Source organism: Rhinopithecus roxellana, chromosome 18, assembly GCF_007565055.1.
Source record: "Rhinopithecus roxellana isolate Shanxi Qingling chromosome 18, ASM756505v1, whole genome shotgun sequence".
NCBI lineage: Eukaryota > Metazoa > Chordata > Mammalia > Primates > Cercopithecidae > Rhinopithecus > Rhinopithecus roxellana.
This window is the reverse complement of record NC_044566.1, coordinates 77328937-77352485: the sequence shown is the minus strand read 5'-3', so window position 1 is coordinate 77352485 and position 23549 is coordinate 77328937. Positions and strand designations below refer to the sequence as shown.

Below are 23549 nucleotides of genomic sequence, written 5' to 3'. Positions count from 1 at the left end.
AGCTCCTCCTTGTACCTCTGGTAGAATTCAGCTGTGAATCCATCTGGTCCTGTACTTTTGTTGGTTGGTAGGCTATTAATTATTGCCTCAATTTCAGAGCCTGCTATTGGTCTATTCAGGGATTCAGCTTCTTCCTGGTTTAGTCTTGGGAGAGTGTAAGTGTCCAGGAAATTATCCATTTCTTCTAGATTTTCTAGTTTATTTGCATAGAGGTGTTTATAGTATTCTCTGATGGTAGTTTGTATTTCTGTGGGGTCGGTGGTGATATCCCCTTTATCATTTTTTATTGCGTCTATTTGATTCTTCTCTTTTCTTCTTTATTAGTCTTGGTAGCGGTCTATCAATTTTGTTGATCTTTTCAAAAAACCAACTCCTGGATTCATTGATTTTTTGGAGAGTTTTTTGTGTCTCTATCTCCTTCAGTTCTGCTCTGATCTTAGTTATTTCTTGCCTTCTGCTGGCTTTTGAGTGTGTTTGCTTTTGCTTCTCTAGTTCTTTTAATTGTGATGTTAGAGTGTCAATTTTAGATCTTTCCTGCTTTCTCTTGTGGGCATGTAGTGCTATAAATTTCCCTCTACACACTGCTTTAAATGTGTCCCAGAGATTCTGGTATGTTGTATCTTTGTTCTCATTGGTTTCAAAGAACATCTTTATTTCTGCCTTCATTTCGTCATGTACCCAGTAGTCATTCAGGAGCAGGTTGTTAAGTTTCCATGTAGTTGAGTGGTTTTGATTGAGTTTCTTAGTCCTGAGTTCTAGTTTGATTGCACTGTGGTCTGAGAGACAGTTTGTTATAATTTCTGTTCTTGTATATTTGCTGAGGAGTGCTTTACTTCCAATTATGTGGTCAATTTTGGAATAAGTATGATGTGGTGCTGAGAAGAATGTATATTCTGTTGATTTGGGGTGGAGAGTGCTGTAGATGTCTATTAGGTCTGCTTGCTGCAGAGATGATTTCAATTCCTGGATATCCTTGTTAACTTTCTGTCTTGCTGATCTGTCCAGTGTTGACAGTGGGGTGTTGAAGTCTCCCATTATTATTGTATGGGAGTCTAAGTCTCTTTGTAAGTCTCTAAGGACTTGCTTTATGAATCTGGGTGCTCCTGTATTGGGTGCACATATATTTAGGATAGTTAGCTCTTCCTGTTGAATTGATCCCTTTAGCATTATGTAATGGCCTTCTTTGTCTCTTTTGATCTTTGATGGTTTAAAGTCTGTTTGATCAGAGACTAGGATTGCAACCCCTGCTTTTTTTTGTTCTCCATTTGCTTGGTAGATCTTCCTCCATCCCTTTATTTTGAGCCTATGTGTGTCTCTGCATGTGAGATGGGTCTCCTGAATACAGCAGACTGATGGGTCTTGAGTCTTTTTCCAGTTTGCCAGTCTGTGTCTTTTAATTGGAGCATTTAGTCCATCAACATTTAAGGTTAATATTGTTATGTGTGAACTTGATCCTGCCATTATGATATTAGCTGGTTATTTTGCTCGTTATTTGATGCAGTTTCTTCCTAGCCTCGATGGTCTTTACATTTTGGCATGTTTTTGCAATGGCTGGTACCGGTTGTTCCTTTCCATGATTAGTGCTTCCTTCAGGGTCTCTTGTAAGGCAGGCCTGGTGGTGACAAAATCTCTAAGCATTTGCTTATCTGTAAAGGATTTTATTTCTCCTTCACTGAGGAGACTTAGTTTGGCTGGATTTGAAATTCTGGGTTGAAAATTCTTTTCTTTAAGAATGTTGAATATTGGCCCCCACTCTCTTCTGGCTTGTAGAGTTTCTGCTGAGAGATCTGCTATTAGTCTGATGGGCTTCCCTTTGTGGGTAACCCGACCTTTCTCTCTGGCTGCCCTTAAGATTTTTTCCTTCATTTCAACTTTGGTGAATCTGGCAATTATGTGTCTTGGAGTTGCTCTTCTCGAGGAGTATCTTTGTGGCGTTCTCTGTATTTCCTGAATTTGAACGTTGGCCTGCCCTACTAGGTTGGGGAAGTTCTCCTGGATGATATCCTGAAGAGTGTTTTCCAAGTTGGTTCCATTTTCCCCCTCACTTTCAGGCACCTCAGTCAGACGTAGATTTGGTCTTTTTATATAATCCCATACTTCTTGCAGGCTTTGTTCATTTCTTTTTCTTCTTTTTTCTTTAGATTTCTCTTCTCGCTTCATTTCATTCATTTGATCCTCAATCGCTGATACTCTTTCTTCCAGTTGATCGAGTCGGTTACTGAAGCTTGTGCATTTGTCACGTATTTCTCGTGTCATGGTTTTCATCTCTGTCCGTTCGTTTATGGCCTTCTCTGCATTAATTATTCTAGTTACCAATTCTTCCACTCTTTTTTCAAGATTTTTAGTTTCTTTGCGCTGGGTACGTAATTCCTCCTTCAGCTCTGAGAAGTTTGATGGACTGAAGCCTTCTTCTCTCATCTTGTCAAAGTCATTCTCCGTCCAGCTTTGATGCATTGCTGGCGATGAGCTGCGTTCCTTTGGAGGCGGAGATGTGGTCTTATTTTTCGAATTTCCAGCTTTTCTTCCCTGCTTTTTCCCCATCTTTGTGGTTTTATCTGCCTCTGGTCTTTGATGATGGTGACGTACTGATGGGGTTTTGGTATAGGTGTTCTTCCTGTTTGGTAGTTTTCCTTCTAATAGTCAGGACCCTCAGCTGTAGGTCTGTTGGAGATTGCTTGAGGTCCACTCCAGACCCTGTTTGCCTGGGTATCAGCAGCAGAGGCTGCAGAAGATAGAATATTGCTGAACAGCGAGTGTACCTCTCTGATTCTTGCTTTGGAAGCTTCCTCTCAGGGGTGTACTCCATCATGTGAGGTGTGGGGTGTCAGTCTGCCCCTAGTGGGGAATGTCTCCCAGTTAGGCTACTCAGAGGTCCGGGACCCACTTGAGTAGGTAGTCTGTCCATTCTCAGATCTCAACCTCCGTGTTGGGAGATCCACTGCTTTCTTCAAAGCTGTCAGACAGTGTCGTTTGCATCTGCAGAGGTTTCTGCTGCTTTTTGTTGTTGTTGTTGTTGTTGTTTAGCTCTGCCCTGTCCCCAGAGGTGGAGTCTACAGAGACAGGCAGGCCTCCTTGAGCTGCTGTGAGCTCCACCCAGTTGGAGCTTCCCAGCAGCTTTGTTTACCTACCTAAGCCTCAGCAATGGCGGGCGCCTCTCCCCCAGCCTCACTGCTGCCTTGCGGTTAGATCATTAGATCGCAGACTGCTGTGCTAGCAATGAGGAAGGCTCCCTGGGTGTGGGACCCTCCCGGCCAGGTGTGGGATATAATCTCCTGGTGTACCCGTTTGCTAAGACCCTTGGTAAAGCACAGTATTGGGGTGGGAGTTACCCGATTTTCCAGGTTGTTGTGTGTCTCAGTTCCCCTGGCTAGGAAAAGGGATTCCCTTCCCCCTTGCGCTTCCCAGGTGAGGCGATGCCTCGCCCTGCTTCAGCTCTCCCTGGTCGGGCTGCAGTAGCTGACCAGCACGGATTGTCCGGCACTCCCTAGTGAGATGAACCCAGTACCTCAGTTGAAAATGCAGAAATCACCTGTCTTCTCTGTCGCTGGTGCTGGGAGCTGGAGACTGGAGCTGTTCCTATTTGGCCATCTTGCTCCGCCCCTAGAGTTCAACAGTGTCTTCCACTTACTTTTTAACCTTTTCAGAAATCTTGTTCTTACTGACTTATCTCACATTCTATTTCTAAAGAAAAATCTATTCCATCTTACCTTATTTGAATTGGTGAGAGAGTGAAAGTCAAGGTTCATAATCAATCTGTTTTCTTTACTCAAGTCATATTCTAGTTGCCCATTCAAGTTTCCCTTTCTGTCAGTTATTTATGTTTTACCAGGTTTTTTGTTGTTGTTGTTGAGTTTCTTGTCTTTTAAAAATTGTGTTTCTGAATTTCCTTATCTATTCCAGAATTTAATTCCTTATTAAATTCACATTCTTATGTTAGCAACTTTGAGCCACATGATAAAGCTCTACTCGCAATGGTCTAAAATGTGAAATTAGGTGTTAATATTCTGTTCTCTAAGTGTGTGTCATTGCTATATGGGATTCCCAAAACATAAATACTATGGTAAATTAATGCCTAAAAGTTCTCATTTTGGAAAAAAAAAGTACAGTCCTTGAGAGAACAGCAATTATGTAGCATATGATTTGTGATAGTTATCTTATTGGAAGTTATAGAAATCCAGCTGTGACAGAGGCTGAGTGTCACCCAGTGTATTCCTTCCTTTCTTCTTATGTGACAATAGAATTTTCATTGTGTGTGTGGCTGCTTAAAGATGACATGTTCCAGCCTCTAGATGTGGCCAGCAAGTTCTAGCCAGTGAGATGTAAGCGGATGCATAGTGAGCAGCTTGTAAAGCTGCTCCACCTGTAAAGTCCCCCAGTACATTCCTTTTTACTCCACATTGTCCTTCTTTCTTCAGTTCTGTTGCCTGGAATGTGAGTGTGACAGCTGGACATCTCAGTGCTATATTGAACTGTTTGGGTGTGTCCAACCCTAGACATGGTGGAGCTATGAGCTGGAATGTACAGGAATTCTGTGAGACTTGGGGAAGCACAGCTTCCATGCCCTTGACTGCCTGACTTTGCACTTGGAATGTGAGAAATAGAAACTTCAGTAATGTCTAAGCCACTGTCCTTTTAAGTTTGCTGACACTTGCAGCCAAACTAATCTTAAATGATACACTAACTGAAACTTGTTTAATCAAAAAAGCATTTATGGAATGGTGCACCCAAGAGGTGAAGCTGTGTTTAAGAACTGCTGCATGTGGCAATTTGACTGGTATCCTTAGTACTCTGTCTATTCACTTCTCGGTTATTTTATTTTATTTTGCCTCTGTTTGCTGTGTCTTAGGCTATCAAAATGTGATGGCAATATAGCTGCTGGTTGCCTCAGATTTCCATCATGAAGATTTTTTTTTTCTTTTTTTTTCTTTTTTTTTCCTTTTTGGTATGGAGTATTGTTCTGTCTTCCAGGCTAGAGTGCAGTGGTGTGATCTCGGCTCACTGCAAGCTTTGCCTCCTGGGTTCACGCCATTCTCCTACCTCAGCCTCCCAAGTAGCTGGGACTACAGGTGCCACCATGCCTAGCTAATTTTTTTTTTTTTTTTTTTTTGTATTTTTAGTAGAGACAGTGTTTCACCGTGTCAGCCAGGATACTCTCCATCTCGTGACCACGTAATCCGCCTGCTTCAGCCTCCCAAAGTGTTGGGATTACAGGCGTAAGCCACTGCACCTGGCCTATAAAGATATCTTTTTAGAGCAAGCACTTTTCTGATAATTTAACACTTGGCCTGGTCACCTATTTACTAAACCAATCAAGGTGACCGAGGGGCAAATCCTTAGAGCTGTTAGGCTTGGGTCATATGGCCACTGCTGATGTGAAGGGGAGGGGACATCCTTACCCAAGGATATAGACTAAGTGGCATTTCTCTGGCATAGAGGAGGGCTGGTTTGGAGAGGATTCTGGGAAGATAAATATACATCCGGTTGCATTATATACAATTTAAATTTCATAATGCTATGGTTTAAAAACCAATATATGTGTTAATATCTTCTTTTTTTTCCTGTTTTTCAGTAGTTCTTTTCAAAGGAAACAATGAATATTAAAGTCAATAATTTATAGGAGAATCAATGATAGTGAAGAGATAAAAAATAAAATTTAAGACTTATAATTTGGTATTTTAAGTCTTACATGGTATAGTAAGGAAAATACAAAATATTCTTTGCCTTTATAGGACACAGTTGTAATATCAAATGAAAATATCCGTGGTTAAAAAAATCATAACGTTTGTCTAAGTAATGATCATTTATGTTAGTTATGAAACATTCCTTCTTAGAGTAGTTGCAGTGTATTTATGCAAACTGTTACAACTACAGTTAAGAAACTAATACTCTTATATGATTTACTTCTAATTATAATTTCTTACAGATAACTCTTTTTTTCTGGTATCCTCTCCAAGGGTCCCACCCAGTAACATAGTTGTTCTGTCTTTTTTCTTTTCTTCTTTTTTCCTGGATGGAAAAGCTTTTTGGAAAGAGCTCTCTGAAGTGAATTGGAGTGTGTTCCTTTTTCAAAAAAATGGAAACCTATAATATTTATTTTTAAATTTATTTTAAATTTGTAAGTGGTGTAGCCTTTTAACAAACTATGTGTTTCCATAAAATTTTGAAAAATTTAATCCTGTATGGAAGGCAAGGCAGGAATTTTAAAAAAATAAACGTTATTTTTTTGAGTTGTAGATTTGCAGGAACATTGAGAAGATGGCAAAGAAATTTCCTGTATACCTGACACCCAGTTTCTCGTGTTGCTAGTATCTTAGGTTGGTATGGGATTTGTTTCAAATTAGTGAACAACTTAGAAACACTAATTTGTTTCGATTAGTGAACCAATATTGATACATTAAACAAAAGTTCATATAGTAAGTCCTCATTTAAGTCATAGATAGTTCTTAGAAACCCAGACTTTAAGTGAAACAACATCTAAAAATGCCAAATTTACTGTAGACTAATTGATACAAACAAGAGTTAAGTTCCTATGGCAAATTTCTGGTCACAGAAATATCACCCAGCTTCTAAATAAAGAACAAAACACTTCTAATATTAGCCGCTGAAATAAATAGGAGCTGTACATACATTTCAGAAAGATTAATAAAAATCAGTAAGATAATTACCCAGTTATTCCAGTTCAGGGTGGTGACCAGAGCCCGTCCTGGCAGCTTGGAGCGCAGGGCAGGAACAGCCCTGGACAGGATGCCTTCCCACTGCAGGTGACAACACACGCACACTCAACCTGGGACTATACAGACACGCCAACAGCTTTGGAGTGTGGGAGCTGGCTGGACTCCCTGGAGAAACCCTACAATACGTGGGAGAACATGCAAACTCCACACAGACAGTGGCTTGGTCTGGCATCTATATATGTTTTTTCCTTCTCATCAATGCTGTAATCAAATGATGCTGAACAAAGTGATGTTATGTGAGAACCTACTGTACTTTATTCATATCTCCTCAGTTTTCATCTGCAGTCCTTTTTGTGTTCCAGGATCCTGTCTAGCATACCACATTAGGTTTTGTGATCACATCTGACTCCTTTTGGTTGTGACAATTGTTCAGACTTCCTTTGTGTTTGATGACCTTGGCAGTTTGAGGTGTGCTGGTCGGGTATTTTATAGTGTCTCTCAGTTGAGATTTGTCTGATGCCCTCTCATGTTAAATCTAGGGTGATGAGTTTTGGGAGGAGGACCACATAGGTAAAGTGCCGTTCTCATTACATCACATCAAGGGTACATGCTGTCAAAATGACTTATTTCAATACTGACCTTGATTACCTGGCTGAAATAGGGATTGTCAGCTTTCTCCACTGTAAAGTTGTTCTCTTCCGTCATAAAGGATTATGGTCTTTATTACTGTTCTCTTTGGAAGGAAGTCACTGTGTGTACCCCACACTTCAGAAGTAAGGCATTATACTCCACCTCCTTGAGTATGAAGTATACATATAAATTATTTGGAATTCTTCTGCTTATGAGATTTGTCTCATCTCCCTTATCTGTCTACCTACCTATCACATCATTTTTATATCAGTGGGGATTCATGGATATTTATTTTATGTTGTGGATTATAATCCAGTACAACTTTATTTTGTTGCCCAGATTGTTTTAGCTTTGGCCATTGGTAACTGTTTTTTTCTTTTTGAGACTTTTTTTTTTTTTTTTTTTTTTTGAGATGGAGTCTCACTTTGTCACCCAGGCTGGAGTGCAGTGGCGCGATCTTGGCTCATTGCAACCTCGGCCTCCTGGGCTCAAGCCATTCCCTTGCCCCAGCCTCCGGGACTATAGCATCTACCACCACATCTGGCTAAATTTTTGTATTTTAGTAGAGATGGGGTTTCACCATGTTGGTCAGGATGGTCTTGATTTCCTGACCTTGTGATTTACCCGCCTCGGCCTCCCAAACTGCTGGAATTACAGGCGTGAGCCACCACATCCAGCTTGCCATTGATAACTCTTTTAGTTGGCTTTTGTATATCTCTGCCATATCTCCTTTATTGTATGTTAAACATTTTTTAAAAATTGTACTTCTCTACTGTCTGATACTTTCAAAATGTGCCTCTCATACCCCTATACCCATCTTATATATCTCCTGCCTCAGTTCTGGAATCATTCATTTCTTCACAGAGCCCTTGTTCCTCTTATAGACAAATGGTATTAGAAACCAAGATCTGGGTGCCGGGTGTGTTTGTTGCCACTGGGGTGTTGCAAGGCAGGCATTTTTATTGTCCCATTTTACCGAGGAGGAATGGGACATCTCAAATGACAGTGCTAGTAAAGGAAGAAGGTGGGGCAGTTGTGGTCAGAGTGTGGAGTAGGGGTCTTGTTTCTGGGTAGCTTCCTTTTCATTCTTCTTCACTGTGCAGAGTTTTTCTCTCTCACTGATATTTTTACAAGGTAGTTTATTTTCCTGGGCATTGAGTCATTCATCTAAGGGCAAGGTGTAAGAAAGTTTTTATTAATATTCTGACTGAAGAAATTATTTATTGATTGACCATATCATTCTGTTTTTTGCAGCTTTGCCAGCAGGCATAGAAATGAAACATGATGTGCTAAAGAATATTGTATATTGTTGGTAGCAATAAGAATAGATGCAGAATTCTCTGCAAGATTGTCAGTAAAGATAGAACGCTGTAGGACTGTTTAATGAATTGAATGCTCTCCCACTCTTTTTTCAACCTACGCAGCAATTGCTGTGAGGACCTGCCTAATTTGCCAAAACTAGATCCATTGCCCAATTTTTACAATTTTAGTCTTGATTGAATACATAAATATTATGTTGAGTACAGAAATGTATGCTTTCCTGAAGGAACTCTTTCTAAGGGAAAAACTTAGTCATATACTGCTGTTATCCCTTTGTATTAATTAATTAATTTGTGCTTTTAAAAAATGGGAGCTTGGTAGCTTTTACGGGTTGTGATAGTCAAGGACCAAGATATTTGTATAATCCTGATTCACTACATTTTAGCGAAATGTCAGAAATCAGTGAAACCATTACAGAAGCAGAGTGTTCACACATACACAGAAACATACACGCACACACGTTAAATTCCATTTTCCCACTGGGGCCTGTTACATGTTTGTAGGGAAGTTAGAATGTTTTATACTTGTCTTAGTTTTGTTACTCCTGTGTTAGCATAGAACGGCCTTAGATCAAGCTATTATGAGTTATCTTTGTCCTCTATCCCCATACCCATATTTACTCATCAATAAACATATTCCTTTGAAGCATTTGAATGCATTAATTTTTTAGGTTTGAAACATTTAATCTGTCGAAGGATTACAGTCTTTATTTTCCTCTGACCAAGAGTGGGACACTTATGCAAGCTTCAGCAGTGCTAGACCCTTACTTCATTCAGCCTTTTAAATTTACAGAATTAATGAAAATATAGTATCTCATGAATGGAATCTCTGTTTAACCTCGTGGAGAGGTTTTTCAGTCTGTCCGATCTTATTTATCATGCGTGGAAGCATATTAATATTGGAATAATCTTGTGAAAGATCCCAATTAAACTTTGCTACTTTCTTCAATCCTTGATTCCTGTTTTCCTAGGTTTCTTCCTACTTTGCTGTGTTTCCTGGGATATTGAGGTACTAGAAAGCTTCCTGCCCATAGAGATTCACTGTGCTGTCTCAGTTAATTGTGCCTCAGTTAGTGCTTTTTTCATATTCATTTAAAAGCTTTATGAGTTCCTATTCTCTGAAGCATAGATTTTATCTGTTTGATTGAATGACACATTGCAAATATTTAATATTTCATATTTATGAAGACCTGCTGAATTATTTTATTACCCTTTTGGACATACTTATCGTATCTGTCTTAATTGATGTTAAGACTCTGCAATCCATTAAGTCATTGAGTCAATTCACACTCAGACTGTACCTGGGATTCTTATAGTCCTAACTCCAGTGATTTTCAACACAGCTCAATCAAGGCAGACACTCTTCTGGTTTTGCCTCTAAAAAGAAGCTGAAAAGCTATCTTTGGGACACTCTGACCTTTTAATGTCTTTGTTATGGTAAAAACGTGGAGTGTTACCTGGCAGGGTGAAATGCTACCAGGTCAGATACATTTTCAAGATTGGGTCCTTAAGCTGAATACACTTGTGACCTTATCTATTCAGAATTAGCCAGTAGCCAGTAGATAACCTCAATTTTTTTTTTTTTTTTTTGAGGTGGAGTCTCGCTTTGTCACCCAGGCTGGAGTGCAGTGGCACTATCTCAGCTCACTGCAACATCCACCTCCTGGGTCCAAGTGATTCTCCTGCCTCAGCTTCCTGAGTAGCTGGGATTACAGGTGCCCGCCACTGTGCCCAGCTAACTTTTGTATTTTTAGTAAAGATGAGATTTTACCATGTTGGGCAGGCTAGTCTTGTACTCCTGACCTAAAGTGATCCACCCACCTCGGCCTCCTGAAGTGCTGGGATTAGAGGTGTGAGCCACCACACCCAACCGATGACCTCCTTCATATTAAAGTTATGACTAAACTATACATTACAGAAAATGTTAATAGCAAACACTTGTATAGCACTTACTTAGCATTTACATGTTTTAGATGTTTATATGAATTATGATCATTTTGTAGATGAAATTAAGGAGCAGGGTATTTATATAGCTTGCATACCTTTACACAATAATGTAGTATAGGAAATACTAGATCAAAGCATTCTGACTCAGGAGATTGCTGTGAAAACTTTGCTATTCTGCCCTGAGTTTTTTTTTTTTCTGTTTTGAAGGGGTGTGTGTGTGTGTGTGTGTATGTGTGTGTGTGTGCACGCATGTAAATCAGCGATCTGGGGAATTGCATAGCTATGTCTTTGATTTTTAATTTCTCTTTCATTAAGTTGAGCTGTGGATGCTGGTGATTTTGATAATGAGTTTTAAGAAGGAAGAGTTGCTGCAGCAAATTGAACTCTTAAAAGCCCCTATCCTCCCACTCATCAAAATTTTAGCTCTACTTACACAGTGCTTGAATTTGAGAATAAGTCAGCATCTTAACATGAATGTTGGAAGCCAGTTTCATTTGATAAATATTTATTAATCACATCCTGTGAGCACTGTCTTATCTGAAGGACAGTAATCACAAAAAGACAAACTCATCCTTGAGCTGTGTGGGACAATGCCTGTCTTTTGTTATATAAATATCTACATGAGAAAGTATGCTACAGGGCACATGAATGGTGCAAAATATTGTGGGAATTCAGAGATGGTAGATAATATGGGCATGCTTTTTCTGAAGAAGTTGCTTTAAAGCTAGGATGTGAAGGAGGTGGGATTTCTGTGAGGTATTTGAAGTGAAAGGAGTGATACGAGCAGATAGCTAAGGAGGAAAGATGTGTATAAGTAGGCTAGTGTCATATCAGCTAAGATATGTTTGTGGGGAGAAAGAATTTTGGAGATGTTATTTGGGGTTGTGTTGTGGGTTTTACTTAATGTCACCCTTGACAATTGTTGTGGCAATGCAAATGGACAAGAAGGGATCAGTTTGAGAGGTTTTCTTAGATAGAACTTGTAGGACTTGACAACTAATAGAATGGGAAAGGTCTGGGTGAAGGAGGGGTCAGGGATGATGTCAGGCTTTTAAGTTGAGCTTTGGAGAGGGCAGATGGAAATCAGAAAAGCTGGTTTTCATTCTGACCTGCTTTGCAGAGGCAAGGATTATTGTGAGAGTTGTTATGAACATTTTTGACTTGCTCAGCTTCGGGAATACTGTTTTGTATGACTGTATTATATGTAGGGTGTGTATTTAAGGAGAGGGGATGACTCCCTAAAGGAATCATGGAGAAAATGCCTGTTAACAGCTTTGCTGTGTAATGCATTCATTGTGTCTAAGTGAGTTTTTACAAGAACCTTTTAGTCAGTCTCAAGTTGTTTGAAAATGGAAAAGGTGAGAATTTGTAGGCATTCTGACGTTGGCACTGAGTTTCTTATACTGGAAGTCTTTTTTGTTCCTGAAACTGTTCTTGATACAATGGAGGCTTCCCAGGTCTTCTGGAATCCCAGTGTCCCAGGCCAGGGCTGCAGATGGCCAGTGCATCCACTAGGGGTGTCAGGCTTCAGGAGTGGTGCCTGGTCTGCATAGCACAGTACCTTATTCCATAGACAAGCAGTATGAACACACTTTTTCTCTTCCTCATAGATGCCCTCCTTGATGGCATGAATCCTGTCTGTGACTGTTGAATCCCTAGCACCTAGCATTATGCCTGATACACATTAGACTAAAAAAAAATTAATGAATCGATAATGCATTCTTCTTGTAGTCTGTGGCTATCACATCTGTCCTGTTTATTAGTAACCCTGTGATATACAGATTTTGAACTAACAGATAAGTTTTGAGAGTTAATGCAATGGACATTTATTAGGGAAAATTTGAAGAAATAATCCTATATATGTGATTTACCATTTATATATTTTAATACATTAAACCCGCAGTTGAATGCTTTCATTTAGATTGTCTACTTAACACCACACTTGGTCTTTGACATCCATGAATTGGTGTTCAAGCAAGCCATACTTTTTACATTGACAGCCGTAAGGCACTATTTTATACTGAATTTTGAGCAATAGCCATGTGTGAAAATTGAGGCATGACAGGATAGTGTTATGTGTCAGACAACAGTTTAGTGGAGTCAGCATTACCATCTTTGCATCTGTCATCTTGAACCAGCACTCATCCAAGCTGAGGCTAAAGATGTATGAATAATTTCCATCTTTATACTAATTGTATTACATTTTTGAAATCTAACATCAATATTTCACCCCCCCCCACCCCATTTCCAGAAGTACAATCCATTTTGTAATAAATCTTTAAGGCCAAAGCACAATAATAATCATTAAATAAAAATTATTTTATAATTTCTTATAGAGTTATGTTTTTCTTTTTAGCTTTTAAACTTTTTATTTTTTATTTCTTTTGAGATGGCGTCTCGCTGTGTTGCCTAGGCTGGAGTATAGTGGTGTGATCACAGCTCACTTGCTTCTCATTCTCCCTGGCTCAAGCAATCCCTCCACCTCAACTTCCCAAATAGCTGGGACTACAGGCATGTGCCACCGTGCCTGGCTATTTTTTCTTTTGGTAGAGATGGAGTCTTGCTGTGTTGCTCAGGCTGGTCTCAAATTGAACTCAAGCACTCCTCCTGCCTCAGCGTCTCAAAGTACTAACCTTACATGTAACAGCCACTGTGCCCAGCTGAGAATTACATTGTTTTAATGTAGCATTTTTCAGATATAATGTTAAGATAGGGAACCCAAAGATCTGATTAGACCAATTTGGCAGAGAGACTAATAAATTAAAATACTAGGATACTGTTAATTGAAATTAATCAGAAGCAGAGGGAAAAAATGCTTAAATAAAATACCATATTAATTTAAAATGAATTAAAAATGAAATTATCTGCTTTTACAAAACCTTTCTAGTAACACACATATTGTGCAAAGTGAATCCATAGCTGTATTTAAAAAAATAGTAATGGCTGCCCTACCAGGTTAACTTTTTTTACTAGTTATAGATGTTCAAATTCTAATAGCGTAAAGCATTTTTTTTTCTTTCCTGGGGTGTTATCGTCCCTTAGTTTTACATGTTTTAAACTAAGCTGTAAATTTAGCTTGAACAATTTTAATAACATTCCCAAAGATGTATCTCAAAAAGGAATTTAGAAGAAATTCTGAGCTTTTGAAGCCAAACCCAACCCCCTTTCTTACAAAAGCAGTCAACGTACTTTAACTGAACATTTCTTTGCCCTGAAGTTAGAAATGACTTCAGCAAAAATTTCTCCACAGGGTTGATATTTTAATGATGGGAACTTTAGGTTAGTATGACCATTTTATACTAGTCATTTATAATCATTTGTGAATGGAATGGTGATTGACAAATACATTTGCTTTAATGTGAAGCTGGACTATAATATATATGGATCAACTTCAGGTGTTCGTGTCTGTCTTTTCTCCATGTGGAGTATGATTGTACCTTCTCTTCCCTCCTGCACTGGTTTTTGTCTTGGATGACCAGGCTGTGAGTTCTTCAAGATGAAAGATCATGTCATGTTGTGTCTGTAGCCCCAGCATGTAGAGCAATGCCAGGTAGCAGTATGTGGTTAATAAATGTTGATTGAATGAATACATGATTGACTGAATGTATGTATGTCTAGCAAACAGTGTTTGCAACTGACAGCCTTTTTGAAAACATTATTTTGAATAGTTATAAGTTCACAGGAATTCCCCCTTCCATCCCTCAGATACAGGAGATTCCTTATCTCCTCCCTACCAGTTTTCCCCACTGGTAGCATCTTACATGACATAATACAGTGGCAAAACTAAGAAATTGACATTGGTATAATCCACAGATCTTCTTCAGAATCACTGACTTTACATGCACTCATTTGTGTGTACTTTGTATCAGTTCTATGCAGTTTTATCACATGTATTGATTTGCATAGCTACCACCAGAATCAAGATAACAGATTTTGTGTATGTGGGGTTCCATGCCCACAAAGCTTCATTGTGCTACTGTTTTGTAGCTAACCCTGACACCTCATAACAGGATTTTAATCGTCCTGACCTTGTGCTTTACATTAGCCTCTGCATTAACTATGCACAAAGAACTATGAGATGTTTCTGTTCATTAAGAGACAGCAGCAGTGATTGTATCTGTATCCATTCCCCAGTCCAGAGATCGTCCCGCATCCATGATCAGTTTACACGTTTTCTGTTTAAAAAAAATATCTTAAAGTTGGCTTCCCTAGAGTAATGAATTGTCAACATTATCATAATGGGAGTCCACTCCTATTAATCAGAACTTAGAGACCACATGTTGTGTTCATTATCCAGAAAATGTATCAAGTTGCAAAACTTAAGCAGAATGCTAAAAATTGGGATCCACAGTATTAATGAGCTAAATATTGACAACTGCATCTTAGAAAATGTTTCTGTGAGCAAAAAAAATTGCAGGCTTATAGGCAATGAATTGGAGTGTTCAGCAGGGTTTAATTGATGGCTGTGGATGTCTTCTGCATAATTGAGGTTGTAAAGATGGATGCATGTGGTAGGCGTGGGGGGTCTAAATGCGTGAGTGTGTATTGTAAGGGAATCCGTCCCTTCCAACATACTGCAGGCTGGGTTGCAGATACAGTGATCCATGTTTATGTAAGCAAGGTGGAAACTTCTGATATAGAAGGGAAAAAGCAGGTGCTTATGGATGTTTTTCTTTCAGGAAATAGTTCACATTTTCAAGAAATTTTTTTTTTTTTTTTTTTTTTTTGAGACAGAGTCTCGCTCTGTCGTCTAGGCTGGAGTGCAGTGGTGTGATCTCGGCTCACTGCAACCTCCGCCTCCCAGGTTCAAGCAGTTCTCTGCCTCAGCCTCCTGAGTAGCTGGGATTACAGGTGCCCACCACCATGCCTGGCTAATTTGTTTATTTTTAGTAGAGATGGGGTTTCACCATCTTGGCCAGGCTGGTCTTGAACTCCTGACCTCGTGATCCACTTGCCTCAGCCTCCCAAAGTGCTGGGATTATGGGCGTGAGCCACTGCTCCCAGCCCGAAAGAAAATCTTTTACGCTCATGTCACCAAGATAAAAACAGACAACATGGTCAAGTTTACACTTGGTTTATAAATTTGTCAAAATGAGAGCTGTCTTGTTGGCATAAAACAGAAGGCACTTTTTCTACATCCTCTTCCCTGTCTTACTCTTTCACATTTCATTGTGCTGGAAGATCAGGTTAATGGAAGTTCCTTGGGAATTTCATCACCCTCTTCTGCTGACTTCTTTTTCTACCCTGCCTCCTGTCCCACCACAGGGATATGCAAAGTGAATGTTAGGGCAGAAGCCAACAAGAAAAACCTGTTTTGCAAAGAAAAGCCTCCAGGCCACACTCCCCGTCATCTGGATAGAAAAATCTTGCCACATCCTCAGGTTGAAAAACCTTGGGAACGCTGTGTTCCTGCTGGTGGCGTTCATGTATTTGTGTGTGCACTGTGCCGGGATCTGGGAGCCTGTGGGTGGGCGTGGGGACAATGAGTCTGGGTGAGTGTCAGGCAAGGCCTTTAAAAATAGCTTGTTTTTCATTTTTTGGTACATAGCCTCCCTGTTTCAGTTTATTAGCAATCAATTTTTAACTCTTATATTAGGTACCGTGGGAAGTTAGAAAAGTCTTTCTTTGAAGAACTAAGAGTCTCTTCAGAGGATTTATCTACAAGTGGGAGAAAAGGAGATTTACCTGAAATGCAAAATAGGCCATGGAATATTTAAGTATGGAGAGGATACATTGTTAAAAGTATGAAAGTGGTCTGAGGAAAATCTGTGAAGACTTAGAGAGTGTATAGTGTCAGATGGTTCACAAGGAGCTGATGAATGCTGGGCCTTGCAGATAGGAGCGTATAGGAGCATTTTGAGGCAGGAGCTAGGGATGTGGCTGTAGCTGGCTGGTTAATGAGTGCACTGGACCAGTCAGACATCCTGGATTCAAGTCCTTCTACCAATAGACCTGCTAATTTAAGGTGAGGTTCTTCCCTGACTCTAAACTCCCCTGTCGCATTAAAGTTATGAATAATAAATAAAATGTTTATAAAAAAGTAAAAAAGCTTTCTAAATTGCAAAATCCTGTACAGATTTGAATTGTTACTCTCAGATTACGAGTCTTAGAAATCAAAGTTTTAAAAATTTGTGTCCAATTTAAAACTGAAGAGCGTCTGAAAAGATGCTGATACCCACTTTTAAGGATATGAAATGACAGCAGATCATTTTAGGATGAAAAATTAATTCCCCTTTCAACCCATCAGAAATGAATTTTTAGAATGATTATGATTCTCTTCAGCTGTTCTAAAATTTTGTGAGGGAAAGATTAGTTCTAAAGAACTGGGTAGTACCAGCTTTTTGTTTGGCCTCATTCATACATCACATTTAAAAACAAACAAATGAGAACAAAACAAAAAAATGTACTATGAGTTTTTCTTCCTCCTTTCTTTTGAGACGTATTTATTGAGCACCTGTTTAGATGCCAGCTCCTGCAATGGGGATAAAAAATAATCATCATTCCTGCAGTGGTGCAGATAACCACATTAATACAAATACAGTCAACCCTCTGTTTCCAAGGGTTTCTCATCCACAAATTCCACCAACCAAAATTGAAAATATTAAAAAAAAAAGACAACATAAATTTAAAAATACAGTACAACAACTGTGTATATAGCATTTGCATTGTATTAGGTATTATATGTAATGTAGAGATGATTTAAAGTATATGGGAGGATATGCATAGGTTATATGCAAATACTACATACTACTGTTTTACATAATGGACTCAAGCATCTTTGGATTTTGGTTCATGGTGGGAGTCCTAGAACCAATACCTGCAACTACTGAGGGATGACTGTATATATGTATCACTTCCACCTGAGAGTTGCTGTTGAATAAAGGGAAAAATTCTAGGCTAGCATATAACAGGAAACTGGTGAGGCTGTGTTCCCTTGAGGAAGTAATATTTGACTACAGATGTGAGGTAAGCTATGGGATAAAAAGGCCTGGAAAGAGAACAGAGGTATATGGATTGGGATAAAAATTAATTGCTAAAAATAGTGACAGTTATTAAGCCAGTGTATATGATGGGCCTTTTTATAGTGTTCTACCTTGGAAGCTTAGACAAATCCTCTTCTGTAGCATCTTAATACAGCAGTTTGCCTAGGCATTATGCTTTGTCCAACCTGAGATATTTTCAGAAATAATGCTCTAAGATTTCAGATGTATCTCCCTAATGCTTTGCTTCATAAAACCCGAATCAGAGTAATAGACAAAAGGTACTAAAATAAGATTTAAGTGAATATTTTTGTAAATCTGGAATAAAGAAGAACTTTCTAGAGAGTGACTCCTAATCCAGAAATTGTAAGTTGGAATTTGACTACTTCTAACACTTTTATAATAAAAGTTTTGTCAATTTAAATGGCACACTATAAAGTGGTAGAAACCATTTAAAATATATATGACAGTGAAAATATTTTTCACGAAGAAACTTCTTAAATTAAGGCAGCAAGTGCCCAATATATAGATGAGAAAATATTTGAACTGGGATTTCACAAGAGAATGCATAAATGGGCCGGGCGTGGTGGCTCACACCTGTAATCCCAGCACTTTGGGAGGCCAAGGTGGGTGGATGACCTGAGGTCAGGAGTTCGAGACCAGCCTGGCCAACATGACAAAACCCTGTCTCTACTAAAAAAAAAATACAAAAAATTAGCCAGGCATGATGATGGGTGCCTGTAATCTCAGCTACTTGGGAGGCTGAGGCAGGAGAATTGCTTGAACCCAGGAGGCAGAGGTTGCAGTGAGCTGAGATCCCACCATTGCACTAAAGCCTGGGTGATAGAGCGAGACTGTGTCTCAAAAAAAAAAAAAAAAAAAAAAAAGAATGTGTAAATGACCAGTAAACAAATGAGTTGAAGTTTGAAGTTTAATGTCAGTGGTTGTCCAAGAAATATAAATTAAAACAGTACCTTTTTTTTTTTTTTTCTTTGCTTTCAGGTTGGGCAAGATTAAAATGATGGCCATATGGAAGAAACTGTAATAACTATACATACATGTGCACTGATGAAACGTGTGAATGCATACTTTCTGCATGCATAAACATTTATAATGTGATTACCCTATGACCCAGAAATTTTACTTCTAGGAATGTATTTCAAAAATGTAATTATGAGTATGTGTAAAGATTTAGCTACAATTGTGCTCATCAGATTATTATAATTAAAAGTTGTGAAGCAATCAAAATGTGTAATAGGGAGATAGTTACATAAATATGGCACATTGATAGAAGGAACACTAAGCTGCCATTCAAAACAAAGGCTTTTTGAATTCTTTGCTATGGACGTTTGTCCATGAAATATTGTTAAGTAATCTAGGAAGTAGATTACAAAATAGCATTTATGTTAAGGATATATAGTAACATGTTGAACACTTGTGTGTTAGATACTAGACTAAATGCTTTGTGTTGATTATCTTATTTAATTATAACATTACTCTGAGATATAAACATATCTCATTTAATTAAACAATTATAATTGTTTAATTATAACATGATTAGCCCTATCTTATAGATCAGTTAACAGAAATAATGGGGGGCTAAATAACTCCAGGTCACACCAGTTGGAAGTGTGGAACCAGGTTTTAAGGATCAGCTTCAGAATTTTTACATTTGTGTATGTGCATGTATAATAAAAGGGCATACACCAAATAGAGTAACAGTATATACTGTTGGCTGTAGAACGTCAAGGGATTTTAACTTTCTTATTTATACTTTTTGCAGAGTCTGAGAGTTTTAGCCTGTGCTTTTCTTAAGAGGAAATAAAAGCAAAGGTGTTTTTATTTCTTAATGTTTTTATTATATAGGAAGGGCAGGCAGCACTAGTTTTAATTTGTATACAGTACATGTCATGTTTTATTTCAAGAGGAAAAGATGGAGAAAAATGAATAGTTAGCATATTTAATTGGCATTTTTAAATAACACCCATGGGGCATTATTAGTAAATTTGTAAGTGATGTTTGTGGAGGTAGCTGTTAGGGTAGATACAAAGAAATGGAATTATAAAGAATAAAAGTAATTGAACATTAAACACATATTTCTGTTTAAAATTTTAAATACATTTTGGAAAATTAAAATATTAGTGTAAAGGTAATTTTCTTTTTATTGATCAGCCATCAAGTATTTACTGAATACCAAGCATTGCCAGCAGCAAAGAAGAAGTATAAGATGCAGAATTAATGATGTAGTTGTGGATACAAAACTTCAGGAAGAGGTAATCTGTATTTAAGATAGTTATATGATCAGTTGATAAATTACAAAGTTCAGATGAATATATAGAGATAGGCCTGGGTCATGAGAATGGGGTTGTATATAAGATGGGTAAAGTTGAATAATACTCATGTGTCATAGAGAAGATACATGGAGAAAGCAAGTGTTGAGTTGACACTGAACGCTGGGTGGGTAGTGAATGAAAGTAGAACACGTTCTGCAGGCAAAATAGCCTGAGCAAGTAGCAGACACAAGAATGAGCAGCTTGGAAATGTGCAGTTCAGTAAGGTTTTGGGTGGTTTTCCTGAAGATACAGGAATTAAAGTAAGGTGAGACCAGATTGTGGAGAGCTTCCACTGTGAAGCATTTATGTGGGTGCATAAATATATGTAGATGCACTTATCTAGATACAAATAAGAAAGTATTTGAAGGCCTACAAGGCTTAGTTATTGTATTGGTTTACTACAAGTTCTTCAGTTTCTATTAGAAATGTTAAGGAGAGTCCTCTGATCAAGTCTGTGCCTAACAGACTTGATCCTAAGCTCCTACTACATATCATAGGTTTTATTTTCACTTTTCAAACTGTATTTTTATAGTGCACCAACAGCATTCCATGGATTTTTATGTGAAAAATGATGAACTTGATTAGTGTGAGCAGGCCTCTGCACGCTTGTGAACAAAGTTCTTAGTTAAGAAACTCTGCCTTGGATGGGGCTTTGGACATCGTGTAGTCTAGCTTCCCACCTCAGTGAAGGAATTTCTCCTATAATAATTCCCAAAGGAGATTATTCCTGTTTACCTAAAATAATTAATAGAGGAAGATGAAGACCTAATTAGTTGCTTAGTCCAACATTTAGAGTAGCCTATTTCATCTTTGAAATACATATTTCAAATGAATGAAAATTGAGAAGCATTTTTTTTTTCAGATTTGTACTTGTTGGAAAAGTAGTTTTTTTTTCAGATATGTACTTGTTGGAAAAGAATCACGTGGAACACTAAATCATGAGTTAATTTAATCTTTCAAGTAACTTTATCTTTTAATCTATGCCACATGGAATATCTATCATGATATTAACTATTTTAGTTATTTGAGTTTTATAATGTACTCCTTATAGATGGAAGAAGGCGGTATGTTAAGGGTACATACAAAAAAAAAAATTCTGGTTTGGTAAAAGATTACATCTCTTTAATAGTAAGGATTTAAATCACGTCTTTTTAAAATCTGAAGTAGTGCCCTACCTAAGAGCTAAGTTATTACCAGTAACATACACCTCCTCTAAATAAAATAAAAGAGACATAATGATAATTTCTCATAAACCTAGAGTTAAGATTTATCTAGTTCTGTGTACCCGAGATTACCCCCTTGTCAAACTGATATTATCTACTTGACTCAACATGTAGCATATTGTTGGTAGAACTGGTAATTCAGAACAAAGCAGAAGACACAGTCTGTTTGTTGAGTGGAAATCTAATTTACAAAGCCATCCAAACACAAGAAATTGCAGGAATGAATTTTAAATCACATATCAAGTCAATAGTATTGCTAAAGGAGACTTAGTCAAGGAAGACATTACGGAGAATTTCCAAATTTCCAAAGAGCAAAAGGATGGGTCTTGGTGGTCCGAGGAAGGTTTCCTAGAAGAAATGGCAAATGACCGAGTCTGTGAATCCATTGAATCTTGGATTGTTTATGTAGTCTTTGTAGTTTGAGATATAGGACAGTGCCTTGTGCATATTTGTATTTTAAAAATATATAGTGCCTTGTAGGTATTATAAAGAGTAGGAAGTAGACTTTAATAATCTTCAGTATAGTGCAGCCATTCAAAATTCAGTTTAGGATTAGAGAGATTATAGCTTGAGTCTTAGTTTAACCACTTGCTTCTACGTCTGATATTAGTCAAGATCTTTATCTTTTAAGTTATAATTTCTTCATGGCAAGGTGGTACATCAAAAGTCAAAATTTGTGATGAGATAAATCTTGTGAAGTATTTAGCATGATGCTACTTTAAATGTCACCCTGAAATGAAACAGGAACATGGCAGAATGCTACTTTTGTGGCTTGCATTAACATATAAATGCGTCCTTTATTGTTTGCTATAGGCTTCTAAGAAGTGATACTAATTGGCTTAAATATTATCTGTGCCATATAATTATTTTCTTTTGGATGGGGGCCAAAATGAGAGAGAGCGTGGGAGGAAAGGACAGGAAGGTTTTGTTCTGAAACAGTAGAGGTGTTCAGACATCTTCATCTAGCTGTTTAGAAATTTAATTAAGATCCATCTTAAGGTAGGGTGAAATAGCCTCTTTTCTAATGAAAGAAGTTGACATCTAATGACCATACATTGGCAGGAATAGACACAGAGTCTGAATCAGGGATAGAGAAGGAGAGGCAATAATGTGTAACATTGGGCAGAGTCTGTCTGCTCCCGCTCTGCTCTGCTCTAACAGCTTCTTTCCTGACTGTTCCTTTGCGTTATCCCAAAGAGGTAGTTTCTCTATTGTCAGTGGGCTGTATTTCTGGTAATCTTCTCATTTGTTTTCTTGTAGTGAGTCCTGGCTACCATACTGGCTAAAACAAAATATGCTCCAACTCCATTCCCATCCATGACTTTTATTTTAGCCTGGAGGTTCAAATCTCTAAGGACATTTTGACTTTTATGTTTGGCTATCAGTGTTCTCAGATAATTCAAAACGAATAGTCACTTAAAACGTTTTTTAATGCGCTATAAAATGACCTACTGTGGAGCTTTATGGAGGAAATTCACATATACTCATAAGAAAATACAGAACTTTAAATAATTTAGAGGCATCTGTGGAGTGAATCAGGCTCTGTCTGTGGCCGCAGCTCTCCTTTGTTTCCATACTTCTTCACTTCAGCTGCCTTGTGCCTGACTCTGGATGTGCGCTTAAAACTATAGCCCAGAGGTAAGATTTGATAAACAGTGTTCCTAGGAGATTAAGTTATGAAACTTAACTCATAGGGAAACAAACATTTGATTTAGGAAGGGCGCTAATTGCCTAGGAGGTTCTTAGGTGTTATTTATGCTAGAAAGCAAAGTCCTTTCTAGGGCCCAGACTTGTCCTGATTATAGAATGAGACTTGTTGAGAAATACCTGGGAACAAACTGTAAGAGTGATACTAGGTACCCTGAATGCCTAAACCCATTAATAGGGTCCCTCTATACTTACCTTAGAAATCACTGGTGACTTGGACACTACAGAGAACAGTAAAGATTTATGTGATCCAGTGTATTCTACCAAATTATTCTGGTGTAGTTAAGTCTGACTTAAATAGAAATGTGACCAGATAACATGCCTGTATCAATTTTATGATCTTAAAGATAAAATTTTAATTTAGTTGGAAGTATTTAATGGAAAACGTTGAAAATTAAGTAGTTGGCCAATCATGGTGAAATTTTCTTGACATATAATTTAACAAATCCTCTATTTCAACAACAGATAAAAAAACAACTGAGGAAAAGCAAATCTAGAGCATTTATATGAAGAAATAGAAATAAAAGTGCTGGTTTTATATGGTTTATAAAAGTTTTTTCCCTTTCTTTTTGAAGACTGGTATTTGGAAATGGTAGGCAATAGAGGATCAGGACTCGGTTGGTCTTAGTCCCACTGCTTATTGTTGGTTAGATATCCTCGGTGTAATCTTTTGGGCAAGTTATGTTTTTGACTTGAGATTTACTCTCCTCATTTATAAAATAGTTATCAAAATTAC

General features: G+C 38.0%; 1 protein-coding gene across 7 annotated transcripts in view; it reads left to right on the top strand.

Annotated features, from left to right (window-relative positions):
• Positions 1-23549, top strand: part of KLF12 (Kruppel like factor 12) — a 462251-nt gene that overhangs the window by 91922 nt on the left and 346780 nt on the right. For 2 of the 7 annotated variants that reach the window (XM_030922035.1, XM_030922036.1), the window contains exon 2: positions 19723-19823. The exons of the other annotated variants lie outside the window; for them this stretch is intronic. The gene's annotated coding sequence lies outside the window, so the exon portion shown is untranslated. The remainder of the gene's footprint in view (positions 1-19722; positions 19824-23549) is intronic. 7 annotated transcript variants of the gene reach the window in all.